The sequence below is a fragment of the Misgurnus anguillicaudatus genome, chromosome 19 (assembly GCF_027580225.2).
Source record: "Misgurnus anguillicaudatus chromosome 19, ASM2758022v2, whole genome shotgun sequence".
Lineage (NCBI taxonomy): Eukaryota > Metazoa > Chordata > Actinopteri > Cypriniformes > Cobitidae > Misgurnus > Misgurnus anguillicaudatus.
The window spans coordinates 8,882,063-8,898,741 of NC_073355.2; the positions used below are offsets into that span (position 1 = coordinate 8,882,063).

General features: G+C 37.0%; 1 protein-coding gene and 1 long non-coding RNA gene across 2 annotated transcripts in view; one reads left to right on the plus strand and one right to left on the minus strand.

Moving 5' to 3' along the window:
• LOC129424249 (uncharacterized) overlaps nucleotides 1–16,679 on the plus strand; it is a 131,368-nt gene that overhangs the window by 34,697 nt on the left and 79,992 nt on the right. The gene's annotated exons all lie outside the window — the stretch shown is intronic.
• LOC141350984 (uncharacterized) lies at nucleotides 1,707–10,021 on the minus strand. The gene is made up of 3 exons (XR_012359114.1): nucleotides 9,723–10,021; nucleotides 5,838–5,951; nucleotides 1,707–1,760 (listed from the first exon to the last, which is right to left on the minus strand). It is a non-coding gene; the product is annotated as an uncharacterized lncRNA (long non-coding RNA).

Genomic DNA, 16,679 nt, shown 5'->3' on the forward strand with positions numbered 1-16,679 from the left:
TGTACTTGACTCAGCGGTAGACTATAACTTTACAACACTTGTGTGTGTTTACTCATGGTTTATGAGGACACATGTGACTATTGTACGTGACTCAGCGGTAGACTATAACTTTAAAACACTTGTGTGTGTTTACTCATGGTTTATGAGGACACATGTGACTATTGTACGTGACTCAGCAGTAGACTTTAACTTTAAAACACTTGTGTGTGTTTACTCATGGTTTATGAGGACACATGTGACTATTGTACTTGACTCAGCGGTAGACTATAACTTTACAACACTTGTGTGTGTTTACTCATGGTTTATGAGGACACATGTGACTATTGTACGTGACTCAGCAGTAGACTGTAACTTTACAAGACTTGTGTGTGTTTACTCATGGTTTATGAGGACACATGTGACTATTGTACTTGACTCAGCGGTAGACTATAAGTTTACAACACTTGTGTGTGTTTACTCATGGTTTATGAGGACACATGTGACTATTGTACTTGACTCAGCGGTAGACTATAAGTTTACAACACTTGTGTGTGTTTACTCATGGTTTATGAGGACACATGTGACTATTGTACTTGACTCAGCGGTAGACTATAAGTTTACAACACTTGTGTGTGTTTACTCATGGTTTATGAGGACACATGTGACTATTGTACTTGACTCAGCGGTAGACTATAACTTTACAACACTTGTGTGTGTTTACTCATGGTTTATGAGGACACATGTGACTATTGTACGTGACTCAGCAGTAGACTGTAACTTTACAAGACTTGTGTGTGTTTACTCATGGTTTATGAGGACACATGTGACTATTGTACGTGACTCAGCGGTAGACTATAACTTTAAAACACTTGTGTGTGTTTACTCATGGTTTATGAGGACACATGTGACTATTGTACTTGACTCAGCGGTAGACTATAACTTTACAACACTTGTGTGTGTTTACTCATGGTTTATGAGGACACATGTGACTATTGTACGTGACTCAGCGGTAGACTATAACTTTAAAACACTTGTGTGTGTTTACTCATGGTTTATGAGGACACATGTGACTATTGTACGTGACTCAGCAGTAGACTTTAACTTTAAAACACTTGTGTGTGTTTACTCATGGTTTATGAGGACACATGTGACTATTGTACTTGACTCAGCGGTAGACTATAACTTTACAACACTTGTGTGTGTTTACTCATGGTTTATGAGGACACATGTGACTATTGTACGTGACTCAGCAGTAGACTGTAACTTTACAAGACTTGTGTGTGTTTACTCATGGTTTATGAGGACACATGTGACTATTGTACTTGACTCAGCGGTAGACTATAAGTTTACAACACTTGTGTGTGTGTAATCATGGTTTATGAGGACACATGTGACTATTGTACTTGACTCAGCGGTAGACTATAAGTTTACAACACTTGTGTGTGTGTAATCATGGTTTATGAGGACACATGTGACTATTGTACTTGACTCAGCGGTAGACTATACTTTTACAACACTTGTGTGTGTTAACTCATGGTTTATGAGGACACATGTGACTATTGTACGTGTGTTTACTCAAGGTTTATGAGGACACAAGCCTTTCCGTATACTGTTAACACACAGGTGTTTTAACATGTTAACTGCGGAATCACATTTAGTAGGAATTACAATTTCACTTCAGATCAAATTATAACACGTGTGACACAAATTTGACAAAATTATTAACAAACCTCTTTAGGAGATGTGACTTCACTTCCTGAAACGACAGGCTCATGGACGAGCTGGAAGACAGAAAAAAAACAGAAATGAGCTATAATTTGACTTAGCGGTAGACTACAACTTTACAACACTTGTGTGTGTTTTCTCATGGTTTATGAGGACACATGTGACTATTGTATGCGACTCAGCGGTAGACTGTAACTTTACAACACTTGTGTGTGTTTACTCATGGTTTATGAGGACACATGTGACTATTGGATGTGACTCAGCAGTAGACTATAACTTTACAACACTTGTGTGTGTTTACTCATGGTTTATGAGGACACATGTGACTATTGTACGTGACTCAGCAGTAGACTATAACTTTACAACACTTGTGTGTGTTTACTCATGGTTTATGAGGACACATGTGACTATTGTACATGAATCAGCTGTAGACTTTACCTTTACAACTCTTTTGTGTGTTTACTCATGGTTTATGAGGACACATGTGACTATTGTACATGAATCAGCTGTAGACTTTACCTTTACAACTCTTTTGTGTGTTTACTCATGATTTATGAGGACACATGTGACTATTGTACGTGACTCAGCAGTAGACTATAACTTTACAACACTTGTGTTTGTTTACTCATGGTTTATGAGGACACATGTGACTATTGTACGTGACTCAGCGGTAGACTTTAACTTTAAAACACTTGTGTGTGTTTACTCATGGTTTATGAGGACACATGTGACTATTGTACTTGACTCAGCAGTACTCAACGAAGTAAGAGAGATTTATGGGTAGGGCTGGGTATTGGCAAGGGCCTCCCGATACAATACGTATCATGATACATGGGCAGTGTTGTAATGTAACAAAGTAAAAATACTTCGTTACTGTACTTAAGTAGAAATTTCACGTATCTGTACTTTACTTCGCTATTTAAATTTATGTCTACTTTCACTTTTACTCCACTACATTTTCTAGATAAAATGTATACTTTTACTCCGATATATTTTCACTAAGCATATTCGTTACTCGTTACTACAAAATAAAATCAGAACAAATGTGTGCGACCTCAATAAAGGAGGTTTTAGCGAATCAGTGCTTCTAGATTGATTTACGCATGCTCCGCACACTCAATAAGGGAGGTTTTGGCGTATCAGTGCTTCTAGATTGATTTACGCACGCTCCGCACACTCTATTTCACGCACACTCTTTTTTAGCGTAGTGTTGCCAAAGGATGAGGAAGCACAACTGTAAGTGCAACGAAAGCACCTACTGGAGGACCTCCCGTTATCGTAAACGATAGGGATGCTCCGATCAGGATTTTTGCAGGCCGATACCGATCACCGATTTGTTGTCTTCGTGATCGGCCGATACCAATGCCGATACCGATTTTTCAAGCTGATATGCAAGCTCTTTGATGATTGTAACTTTTAAAAAAATTTCTAGATAAAGTAAAACCACAGATGTTGTCTTTGTTATATTACTTGCAGTAATTAGGTATATTATTGTTTTATTATACCACGGGTCTGTTGAATGCTGCATTCTGATTGGCTGAGAAGTGTTCTATGGGTGTTGATTATTTTTCTGTAAACCGCACACCTAACTTTTCAAATGTCTTAAAAATAGGCACCAGAGCAATGTTTGTGGTAACCGTGGTATAAGCGGAATAATTGACTCCGGTCCTTTGAATTATTTGAAAATAATGCACACCTGCGGCATTACCACCTTGGTGTGCATTATTTTCTTATAATTCAATGGCCCGTCGTCAATTAGTCCTTACATAGAGAATCAAATAAATTAGCACAACAAATATTTCTTCTGCAAAGATAAATTTAATATGCCTTTAAAAAGGCTTATGTCTGTAAAAACTAATGAAAATAAAACAGTTAACAGTCTTTACTGTATGAATTAAATATACACGCATTCGTATGAAGTACAGTTCTTTAGTGAAGAGCAGAAAGTGATTTTATTGAGAGATGAATTAGGTTACTGTAGCTTTAAGACTTGACAGAGATCGCTCTGTTCACGTGCACTGATGACAGGCTGCTGTGTGTGTGCGCGGCGGGTGTATGCAGACGAGAGCAGCTGTGAGGAAAATTAAAGTTTAAACGCTCAAAACTTTAAAACACATGCAAATAATAAACTTTTGACATGAGGATGCAATTGTCTGCGATAGAGATGTGTTGTATACGCTGTTTGATGGGGATGTGAAGACGGGTCGCGATGTTAGGACCGGACCGCGTCCTCATAGAAAATACACATATCTCTGTAAAGGCAAAGAGAGAAATGCAAATCTACACGTCGCTCATCAGCCACGGGTTATAAAAATGCTCTCACTGCGTAAAAATTGTCTCTACGTGCAGCCGCATTGAGGAGCCATATCATGACAGACAAAAGTAAACAGAAAGATCGGTTCACGAGATCGGCAAATTTAACGAGGACCGATCGAGTCATTTAATGCCATTATCGGCCGATACCGATCTGCGGCCGATCGATCGGAGCATCCCTAGTAAACGACCACCCCGACGATGAACAGGGTGAGAAAGCTAACGTTATACATCCGTGGCCGTATTTGTAAGAAATGTTTTTGTACATTGGAATTAAAGATTCCCAATTACCGAATAAAGTGCCTCTTATGCCTAGCGAAAATCACTTACATTTTGTCATTTAAAAACTCCCTGTCCAACCTGAAGAATCACATCAAGGTACGTTAAAATAATAGTTATTAAGTAAAGCCACAATGTCAATGTGATTAAACATTAGTAATCATAAGCCGTATTAGATAATTATCTGTCTAATGTGATGGCCAGGCGCACATGTTTAATAAACGTTAACATTACACCGCTGATTTCCCATGGATTTATTTAATTCACAGAGAACTCTCAACTGAAACACGCTTAACGTTAACTGTTTATGGTAACATTATAGCATAACTGCCAGCCAAATATTCCCTCCGGTAGGCTAATGTTAGATTGAGAAATATTTGTTAAAAACATGTTAATCAGTGGCAGGTTAGAAAGAAAGTGTTAAGGACTATATTCACGTCTTTAAAAGCATCATACGTTTTGTCAAACTTGAGATTTCCTTTTATGTTAATTAACTTAAAACTCAGTGGTTATAGGATAATGTTGTGCTAATGTTATACATTGTGAATGTACGCTTGCATTGTATCAAAGTCACAGTGCTTTCATTGCCACACAACGAGTTGGCATTTTTTTCTTAGTAGAGCAGCTAACTTAAAGGGATACTCCACTTTTTTCAAAAATATGCTCATGTTTTGAAAGAAATAAGTTATAATGTATTTTTCATTTTTACCTTAAGTTCATACAAAAGTGAAAATTCTGCTTTTTTATTTGATGTCAGCTCTAAAAATATGCTGTTTGCTCTTTGAACTTAAGAGAATTGTGCCTAAAAAGTGCTGAAAAAAGACAGATTTTTATTTGATGATTGAGATTAAGAAGATAATGGGAACCCTGAATATGCTTTACCATAAGAAAGCCACAATAAAGTTCACAATCAAAGTTCTAACTGCTTGGTTTAAAAAAAAAAACTTTTTACTTTTACTTCAAATACTTAAGTACATTAAATATCAGAAAATTACTTTTGATACTTAAGTACAGTTTATATCAGATACTTTAAGACTTTTACTTAAGTAATATTTTAAAAGTCAACTTTCACTTCTACCAAAGTCTTTTTCTAGTACAATACTTGTACTTTTACTCAAGTACTGCTTTCTAGTACTTTATACAACACTGTACATGGGTCATGATACGATACGTATCACGATACAATACAATACGTTGCATGTTGCGATACATTGCAATACTTTTTCAAGCTGAACAGCTCTTTGAAAGCTGCAGGTATTTTTAAATTTTCTGCCATTTTCTCACTCCCTAACTTATGAGACATTGGCTGAATGGCCGTATATGGCATACGATACGTATCACGATACAATACAATACGTTGCATGTTGCGATACATTGCAATACTTTTTCAAGCTGAACAGCTCTTTGAAAGCTGCAGGTATTTTTAAATTTTCTGCCATTTTCTCACTCCCTCTAACTTCTGAGACATCACGATAGTTAGCTGTATCGATATTTTTGCACAGCCCTATTTATGGCCAACACACACACAAAGAAAAACTTACCTTTGATGGGATTAATATATTTTCTGGTTATGTTGTCTTTGTCCTTGCCCTTTTGTTCATGGATTTCTGCATCTTTCAGAGGATTTGGTCCTCTTCTCCGATGACTCCGAATCACTACAAAATATCATGTCAAGTAAATCTTTACAGATAAACAGTATAATATTAATAAGTGCTTAAGTTGAGAGAATTTGGTAATGCTTTGTTTCAAAATGGCTGCTTTTTCATATTCATAGTTACTAATATAAAAGATTTCATCATTAGCTATACGTTATTCTAACTGAAATTGACACTGCATATATTTATTTAGTTGAATCAGTAGGGCTGTGCCGGTTTCAGAATTGGTGATGACTAGGGATGCTCCGATCAGGATTTTTGCAGGCCGATACCGATCACCGATTTGTTGTCTTCGTGATCGGCCGATACCAATGCCGATACCGATTTTTCAAGCTGATATACAAGCTCACTGATGACTGTAACTTTTAACATTTTTTTCTAGATAAAGTAAAACCACAGATGTTGCCTTTGTTATATTACTTGCAGTAATTAGGTATATTATTGTTTTAATAGAGAATAATCAAATAAATTAGCACAACAAATATTTCTTCTGCAAAGAGAAATTTAATAATTTTTATAAAGGCTTATGTCTGTAAAAACTAATGAAAATAAAACAGTTAACAGTCTTTACTGTATTAATTAAATATACATGCATTCGTATGAAGTACAACATTTCTTTAGTGAAGAGCAGAGAGTGATTTTATTGAGAGATGAATTAGGTTACTGTAGCTTTAAGACTTGACAGAGATCGCTCTGTTCACGTGCACTGATGACAGGCTGCTGTGTGTGCGCTCGGCGGGTGTATGCAGACGAGAGTAGCTGTGAGGAAAATTAAAGTTTAAACGCTCAAAACTTTAAAACGCATGCAAATAATAAACTTTTGACACGAGGATGCAATTGTCCGCGATAGATATGTGTAGTATACGCTGTTTGATGGGGATGTGAAGACGGGTCGCGATGTTAGGACCGGACCGCGTCCTCATAGAAAATACACATATCTCTGTAAAGGCAAAGAGAGAAATGCAAATCTACACGTCGCTCATCAGCCACGGGTTATAAAAATGCTCTCACTGCGTAAAAATGGTCTCTACGTGCAGCCGCATTGAGGAGCCATATGATGGCAGACAGAAGTAAACAGAAAGATCGGTTCACAAGATCGGCCAATTTAACAAGGGCCGATCGAGTCATTTAATGCCGTTATCGGCCGATACCGATCTGCGGCCGATCGATCGGAGCATCCCTAGTGATGACGGTTATGACGCGAGTCAAATGTGACGGTTCGTCACATAACCGTCTGGGGGGGGGGTTTGCTTGTTTAAATGCTCGTGGATTGACGCGAAAGTGTCATTTTACCATAAAATCATGAATGTCATGCCAAGTGTGTTTTAAACAGTAATGAAATTTAACAGAAAGCAATTAAATATTTAAAAAACACTGTTGCCAGAAGACTGCGCTGTCACTCTCTGCCCAGCATAAATGAATCCTCTATCTATCATTATCTTAATAATCTTCAGAGAAACAGATTTGTGCCATGGGCTTTTAATGTCTATTATTGTGTCTATATCTGTCATTACACGGACCAGAACAGCACGAAAACAATGTGGATTAAAAAGCGTCTTGAAGAGGTTTTGCTCATAAATGCATGTAAAATAAAGTAATGTGAACTTGAGATTGTTATACTGTTATTAACTGCGCAGTATGCGCTGCAAACGCAGCCGGTGTAAAAGCACAATGGCCACGCGCGGCAAACGTTCTCCGCATACGCGCTGCTCAGTGCTCATGCTTGCGATGTGAAACCAGCATTTGAATAAACTAAACACTGATTAGCTACTTGTTCTACGTTTATTTACAATTAACAGCAAGACAACTAGTAGTGAATGTGCTTTCAGGAGAGTTAGTAGATTAACATGGGAGGATTTGAACTTGAAAAGCGGGCGGAGCCTTTCTGCGGTTAAAACATATTATGGTCGTTCATGTTTATTTGAATAATTATTTATTGTTTATTTAAAGGAATAGTCTACTCATTTTCAATATTAAAATATGTTATTACCTTAACTAAGAATTGTTGATACATCCCACTATCATCTGTGTGCGTGCACGTAAGCGGTGGAGCGCGCTGCGACGCTTCGATAGCATTTAGCTTAGCCCCATTCATTCAATGGTACCATTTAGAGATAAAGTTAGAAGTGACCAAACACATCAACGTTTTTCCTATTTAAGACGAGTAGTTATACGAGCAAGTTTGGTGGTACAAAATAAAACATAGCGCTTTTCTAAGCGGATTTAAAAGAGGAACTATATTTTATGGCGTAATAGCACTTTTGGGAGTACTTCGACTCGCCTGAAAAGTCCGCTCCCCTTCTCACTCTCATAATGGGAGAGGGAGGGTGTTACTGTGCCGAGTCGAAGTACTCCCAAAAGTGCTATTACGCCATAAAATATAGTTCCTCTTTTAAATCCGCTTAGAAAAGCGCTACGTTTTATTTTGTACCACCAAACTTGCTCGTATAACTACTCGTCTTAAATAGGAAAAACGTTGATGTGTTTGGTCACTTCTAACTTTATCTCAAAATGGTACCATTGAATGAATGGGGCTAAGCTAAATGCTATCGAAGCGTCGCAGCGCGCTCCACCGCTTACGTGCACGCACACAGATGATAGTGGGATGTATCAACAATTCTTAGTTAAGGTAATAACATATTTTGATATTGAAAATGAGTAGACTATTCCTTTAAATAGAAGGAAGAGATGATTTGAAAGGTATATATATTTAATATTTTAATAACACGGTTTTGTCGGTTATAGAGTTTTAATGACGGTGTTCAACTATAACCGTCGGTCTCACGGTTATATAATAACCGTCACACCCCTATGAATCAGTGTTTGTGAATTCACAATAGCATTATGCATTATTATAATTTTTAATTAGGGCTGCAATAAACTATTATTTTGATAATCGAATAATCTATCGATTATTAGACCATCAACTGATCATCGATTATTTTGATGACTAATCAGTGCGTTTTGAACTATTATTCAGCTTTTTTAATCAGTTAAAGTTACGTTTTACATATTCTTACTAATAATAAATGAAAAAGAAAATCACTTCAGCATATGAAATAGTTGTTTTAATGAATTTTGGGCAGGTCATTCTCTCAAGTTTTCAGATTTCTGTCTAGATCAAATTATACACAAATGCTTTCTAAGCATTGTTTAAATATATTTAAAAATTAAAATAAACAAAAACTGAGCAGCATTACAGACAAAATATTTTTTAACCCAAACATCTCTTGTCAGCAGTATTAAGAACCTATTTTCTAAAACAGACTATAGTATCTAAAAGAGTTACTACAATAACACTATTTATTATCACTATCCAAACTCCTAGGCTCGATAAAGGCTTTAATCTTTGGAAAATAAATCATCACATTACTGTAATTATATTGGTAACATTTTATAATAAGGATCCATGAATCATGAACTGATGTAAATGAATTCTCACTGAAATATGAAGTAATGCTGAGCATGTACTAGTTATAAACTAATAATGAGTCATCATTAACTATAACATAACTCAACACATAAATTCATTGTTTATTAATTCATTAACTAACAACTAAAAAACATGTTATGTTGTACTTAATGACGAATCCTTATTAATTTATAATTAGTACATGCATTACTCAGCATTAGTTCAGGCTGAAGTAAAAATAAGTTCATTATGATTCATGGACCCTTATTATAAAGTGTAACCATTATATTATTAATGTTATTATTATTATAGGTAGTACTGCATTCTCATTTATCTAATAAAGAGATTTAGGGTATTACCTCCCACCTAAGTGCTCCAACATGCACCATGTGCTCCCGTGAAAGGCAATATCTGTCTTTTATGTATTACACACGACAGCATTCTTGGTTTTTAAGTGTTGTAAAACTTTCATTTGCACTTCGCCATAACCTGCGCTGTGTTTTTTCATCCATCTTCTTCTATCGCAGATTTGTTAGGGCTGCATTACACTCTAGCGCTACAGCGTCGTAGCGGTCAAATCACGATATTACATGCATTTATATTTGTTTAAGTCTAAATGAGATGAAAACGACCACTCGACAACAAAGATATGTGTCGACAATTTAATTATTGTCGGCGTTGTAGACTAATCGTTTCATGGTTTTAACATATAATGCAGCCTTGGAAAACCGTCTCATAATGCTTAATGTTTTCTCATCCTTGAAATTCGCCATATTCGCCATGTTTTATGGTTACTGCCACGGGCAAAATCATGCAATCAATGTTTTTTTAATCGAGGTCTCAAATCAAATACAGAAATCGTGACATGGTGAGAAAATCGCACGCTCCGTGCCCAGGGGAGCGAGAGACAATTGCCCCGTGTAGAGTTCACCTCAGCCAGCTTCGCTCAAACCGCGTGAACTGCGACATTAGAGAAAATTGTGCTTACTCAGATGTCAAACTACTGTATTATTAGGAGTTTGTTAAATTATCAAATAAAAAAATATATCGCAGCATTGTTTTTTTTAGGCCCCGTGACAGTCTGCTGTGCCCAAGGCCACTTTATTTTACAACGATATACTGTATTTCATTCAAATTGTATTTCTTAATGATTAATTTACCACATTAGTTGAGATCTACATCATCTTTGCGTCTGAGAGCTTATTATACATTAACGTTACAGTGCTACACGCCATTGCTAGAGTTTTAAGTTATTAAATAACATCAAATGAACATTTGACAATTGAAACTAACTACGAGTTTCAACTATTTGTAAAAAATAAAAGATATTACTTACTTTTATCCCCACAGATCCAGCTGCTGCGTTTGTTCTGCTGCAAATCTCCTTGACTGTTCCGTCAATGGCACTTGGCGCGAATTTGTGTGTAATCTGGCGCGAATATGTGTGTAATATGGCGCGAATGTGTATACCACGCAATACCAATTCCCACCTACAGGGGCACTGTTCCGAGTTCACACAGACACATCATGGTTTAAGAGGACCATGTTTATAAACGTCATAAAAAAGGTAGGGAGTGTCATAACAGTAAAATAGCGACAATACTTAATAAAAGTATTAATATAGTAAACATACAAGCATTAATAATTTTTAGAATTATTATTAGTCATTAATTATAACAATTCAAATTTCCAGAATTACGAGACCACACAAAATGGTCTCATAAACCGAATGGTCTTGTAATGCTGGTATGTAAACCTGAAAATTGGTCTCATAAACCACATATGCCTACACATGCACACACACACACACACACACACACACACACACACACACACACACACACACACACACACACACACACAAACACACACACACAAACACACACACACATACACACACACAGAGGTTGCGATAGACTTTTTCAATCTCAGTCATTTTTTTGATAAACAGCGTTGTAAAGAGTCCGTCACAGTCAGTTATTATCCGTCATTTCATGTTTAATTATTTTCATTTTCGTTCACATGTCCCTTTCTAATCATAAACTTACACGAGCATACAAGTCAAATGTGTTTATTCATTTGTTTAGAGAACAAATAAACGACGTGCATCACTTTACCATCACATGAAGCAGATGAATTAATGTTTTTTTCTCACAGTGACAGCGGAGGCAATAAAACACGGAGCTTTATGCTGAACAGGCAAATATGAACAAATCAAATAACAAAATACTACTGCGATTTAAATATCAATAAACATGTACAAATCTGAATTGAACTAAACTCATCTGAAACCATCTTATGTAATAAACGCATGAAGGCAGAGTAATGCAGACTCTTGTCATTAGATTTTGTATCTTTACCTTAGACAGGCGTCTTGTTGCAACGCTCCTGTAGTGTTTAACTTCAGCAGCTACGCGCAGACCAATCAGTGTATGACATCAAAATATCACGAGAATGTCTAGAAACCAGGCCGTCATTTGAGCAACACACTGCCACCAACTGGACATGCCTAGGAATTACATTCTCAAGTTGAGTTGTATGGGCAATCTGCCAAAATGGCGCTCATATTTTTCTTTATCCTGCTTAAATTTTCTCCGTCAAAGACTTTCCGTTTAACGCAACCGAACACACAAAAAGAGACACAAAAGTTGCTTAATCACAGGCTCGTATGTTTCCTTTTGCTTTTATAGCAATAGCACAAGCTAATTTTTCACTCACAACAGACTAAGTACATACAGTCCAACAGCTCATTCTGCATGGTTCTTGAAGTTCTCTTAAAAACAGTGCTTTTCTCGTGGGTGCTTTTTTTAAACTCTACAACAACAAAACTAACAACAAAGTTGACCAAGCCACGGAATATACCGGATTATATCGGATTACATGAGCTCTCGCTCTCATTATGTCCACCCAACACAAGCTCAAACGCGCCACAAGTTCATGTCGTGCACGTCTATCACACATTCAGACTTTAAAACAGCAAACAGGGAAAAAAATAAAACTCAAGACTTACATGATATCCAGCTATCCAACTCCGTTTGCCATGAGAAGTGGTGGAGCACACAGACTGCCATCATTTGACTCCGTGGTCGATCTTGTCCAAGCTTCTTAATCCTTTATTTATTCATCAATTAAATACCTTGTATAGGGTGTTTTTTTAAGGATAAAAGCATATTTTCCTTCATCTCGAGATATTTCACTTGCTTTCACTGATCTGTACTGTTGCTATCAGTTAACACAGCAATCTCCAACGCGGTTATGAGACTCTGAGAACGATCCAATCACAGGAGGTAAAAAACATTAAAAGCAATATTAATTCCCTTACAACATAAGTGGGAGTGTGTAGGGCGCACAGGCCTGCACCCCAGGGCGGATCCGAAACCAGCCACTCAGAACTCAGCCTCAGGTCACATGTTTTTACCCTTTTTCCTGACCTACATAGACACTCATTAGGGGTGCGCCCCAGACACACAAACATGACACACACACAACGAACTCAGGTTTGATTTTTAATTGTTTTAAATAAATTATAACATGACTAACAGAAAAATAGTACAACTAAATGATTTTATTTTGTATTAATTTGCTCTATATATTTAACTTTTTGGTAACATGTTAAAGTATATTTCCTCTCTGGCCAGCTTTAAGGGGCGGCGCCCCAGCGCCCCCTAGTGACCAGCCGCCACTGGTCAGGACATTTATGATGGTTAATTGTGAAACCAGTAATCCTCCCATCCCTAATACAGTTTTTCATTCTATGGCACCTTTAACTCTTTCGCCGCCAGCGTTTTTTTTTAAAGTTGCCAGCCAGCGCCAGCGTTTTTCATGATTTTCACAAAAGTTTAATGCCTTCCAGAAAATGTTCTTCTTTAAATATATAAACATACAATATACCAAATGAAAGAACAGACCCTCTGCTTTTAAACAAAAAAACTTTCATCCTACCTTCAGTAGTTCTTTTGTAATCAGCTTTGTAATATGTGTAGGTTTCTGCAAAAACATCACATTTTGAGCAAAAAGCAGAGATAATTCCATTTTTGTGACGGACTTTTCATAGAGATCCCATTCAGAGCGATCTTTAAAACAGACACGGACATGCAGCCGCTTGCCATAGGGCAATACTTCCAGGTTTAAAAAGTTGCGGAAGGGCGCCACCTAGTGGATAATAGCGGTATTGCGGAAAGCCGGAAATGCTTGTCAATGGCGGCAAAAGAGTGAATATAATGACATTTTTTGTGTCCCCACCAATGTCAAAATCAAAACTACGCCCTTGATTTTGTGTTCCTGATGTCGCGATTTTACAGAAGTTACAACGGCTCGTTAAAAATCACAGCTACTTCAAGCAGGCTGTGTGAATTTGACTGTGAAATGATTGTTTTGAAACTTAAATAACAAAAAGATGTAATGCTTTTTTTAGATCAGTAATACAAAGCAATCAAGATGACAAATTTTTAAACAACACAATAGTAATGTTTTCACTTGTATTTTAGGAAGAGTTTAAAGATGAATATTTAATGAACAACTCTTTATAAATATGCATACGGGATTTATCCACCGAAACAGACAAGGAAATCACAGTCTAAGTCAGTGTACTCGCATCCATAAACTCCAAATTCGCCATACTCAAACTTCTCCATAGAGACATTCGTGATCTGAAAGACATTCGTGATCAGGAAAAAAACATACCTCCACAAAACACACCTGACGACCCATAAAAGGCAATAAGAAAGTTAATGCACGACTCACTTAAACTGCCCACAGCAACAGTTGAGGAGATAACTTTCCACCGAGTTCACCGTCTTCCATTCAAAGACCCCAAAAAGCCACCTCCAATAATCGCTAAATTTGAACACTACAAACACAAAGAACTCCTTAAAAGCAGAAGAAATCAACTGAAGAATACCACATATGGGATGTATGATTAGTTTCCCAAACAAATTCTGGACCGCAGACAAAAACTAGTGCCGATAATGAAGTGAAGAAGGAAAGGGAGCTACCTTATCAGTAGACAAACTCTACGTGAATGGAACACTCTATCGCGATCCAAACATCACTATGCTTAACCAAGATTATTATTCATCATCCCAATACTGACTGTTCCATGCTGCAAGGCTACGTTCACACTGCAGGCTGAAACGACCCAATTCTGATTTTTTTTGCCCCTATGCGACCTGTATCTGATCTTTTCATGACAGTCTGAACGACACAGATCCGATCTTTTCAAATGTGACCCAGGCCACTTGGGTATGTGGTCCTGAATCAGATACGTATCCAATCTTTTGAAAGGCAATCATTAGCTGAACGGCCAGGCCACATGTATCCGACCCGTACGTCATTGATACGCTACAAACGTCATAATTCTGCGTTGAGGTAGGCAAGAACGAGAAGATAAACAACAACCATGGCGGACGTTGCTAACACTGCTCCACAAAACGCTAAAAACCTTGCTCTCCTCCTTCTTTTTAATTTTCTTAAAATGAAAAGATTGTAGGGGTGACCCCGAATAGCCGAAGATTCAATGCATCATTAGGAGAAGCCTGATTCTACTACAAATCTCACAGTCGAATCGTCGCAGATGTGTTATGAAATGAGGATCATTAAATTTTGGCTGTATGGGTGCCCACATTATCTGATTTCACATATAACAGCTTTCTCCCAATATATTAATATACAGCATATTATTATAATACTGCAAATAATATGTGAAGTAGCAGCTTTCAATAAATATTTTTAAAATGCGTTAATAAATCTGACAACCCCTGTGACCGGTAGGGGTGCACGATTCAGAAAATTTCACGATTCGATTAGATTCCGATTTTTAGGCTCAAGATTCGATTCAAAATCGATTTTCGATTCAAAAACGATTCTCGGTTTTAAAAAACGATTCACAGTATGTAAATGTAGTTTACTTTTTCCTATGTGACTGATTGTAGTACATATACAATTTTAAAGAAAAGAAACACAACAAATTAAATTTAGTTTGATATTACTTTGTTTTTATGCAAAAATAAAAACTGATATGAAGCAATTAGATGATCCCTTTTATCAAACTCTATAAAATACAATAATATAGTATATTAATGATAGACAGTGCAGGTCTATAGATTATAAATGTGACTGGTGTTATAATGATTATTATTTCTATTAGATAGAGCAGAAGCAGGAAAAGTGCCTCTCTTTCTATTTCTCTCTTGCCAATTAAAAAAAAGCTTAATCCACTCATTATTTCAGATTCAAAAGTCTACTTGCTGTCCCAGTGACAGGGGACTTTACATTACAGCTTTGCATTTTGTAAATCTTGAGTCAGCTTGAGCTTTGCTCGTTCAGTGCAATAGGCTTAACATAAGCATTGTCTTTTTGCTACTATCTCTGTGCAAACTTTTTAGATTTTAGAAAATATATGATTTATTAATAATAATAACAAAAAACAAGAGCCAGTTGTTATCGCCATAGAGACCTTCCGCACGCTGAAACTGCACGCGAGATTTAGCGCGGTAGCGCTCACGGCCATTCTCCGATTGACTCAGGTTTTACACACAATATTAATCAGACTTGGGACCCGAAGTAATTTAACTATGACTGACCCAGACCCGACTGACCATTTCAAATACAAACCCGGAACCATACAGGCCGCGGGTGCTCCGTGAAGTCCTCTAATGGTAAAACTTTGCTCAAGTTCAGAAACATGAAGGATACAATGTGACATGAGCTTGTTCGCGTCACATCCCAATTCATTGAGAAACAGAGAGCACGTGAACGCACACCGAACTCATCTTGTCGCACACAAAATGTAATTATTAAAGAGTGTCATCATCACGGAAAAACAAAAAAGACAAAATTTGATGCCAGATATACTTGGGCACTTGTTAATATAACTGCGCAGCGCTGCAGCAGCAATGTGTGGGAAAGACTGTGACAAGAGTGTGCAGGCGTCAGTGTGACTTCGACGCACCATCTATGGGAATACTGAGATAAACTCATTTCAGGACAATAGTAACACGGCGTTACAAAAAAAATATATGAATCGATTTTTGGAATTCTATGAATCGATTCTGAATTGGCAATGCTTGAATCGCGATTCAAATGTGAATCGATTTTTTGCACACCCCTAGTGACCGGGCTACACGTCCATAAGAGGTTTCTATGTTAATAAACCATTGCCTCTTTGTTTCTACATTTAAAAGACAAAGCTGGCAAGTCTGGCTATACTTTCATTCTTTTAATAATTTCTTTATTTTATTTTATTTATAAATCACTCTGGGTTATCTGATTTATCTATTTGGCTTGTGATTTGTTTCCGTGCACTTGAGGCATTTTGC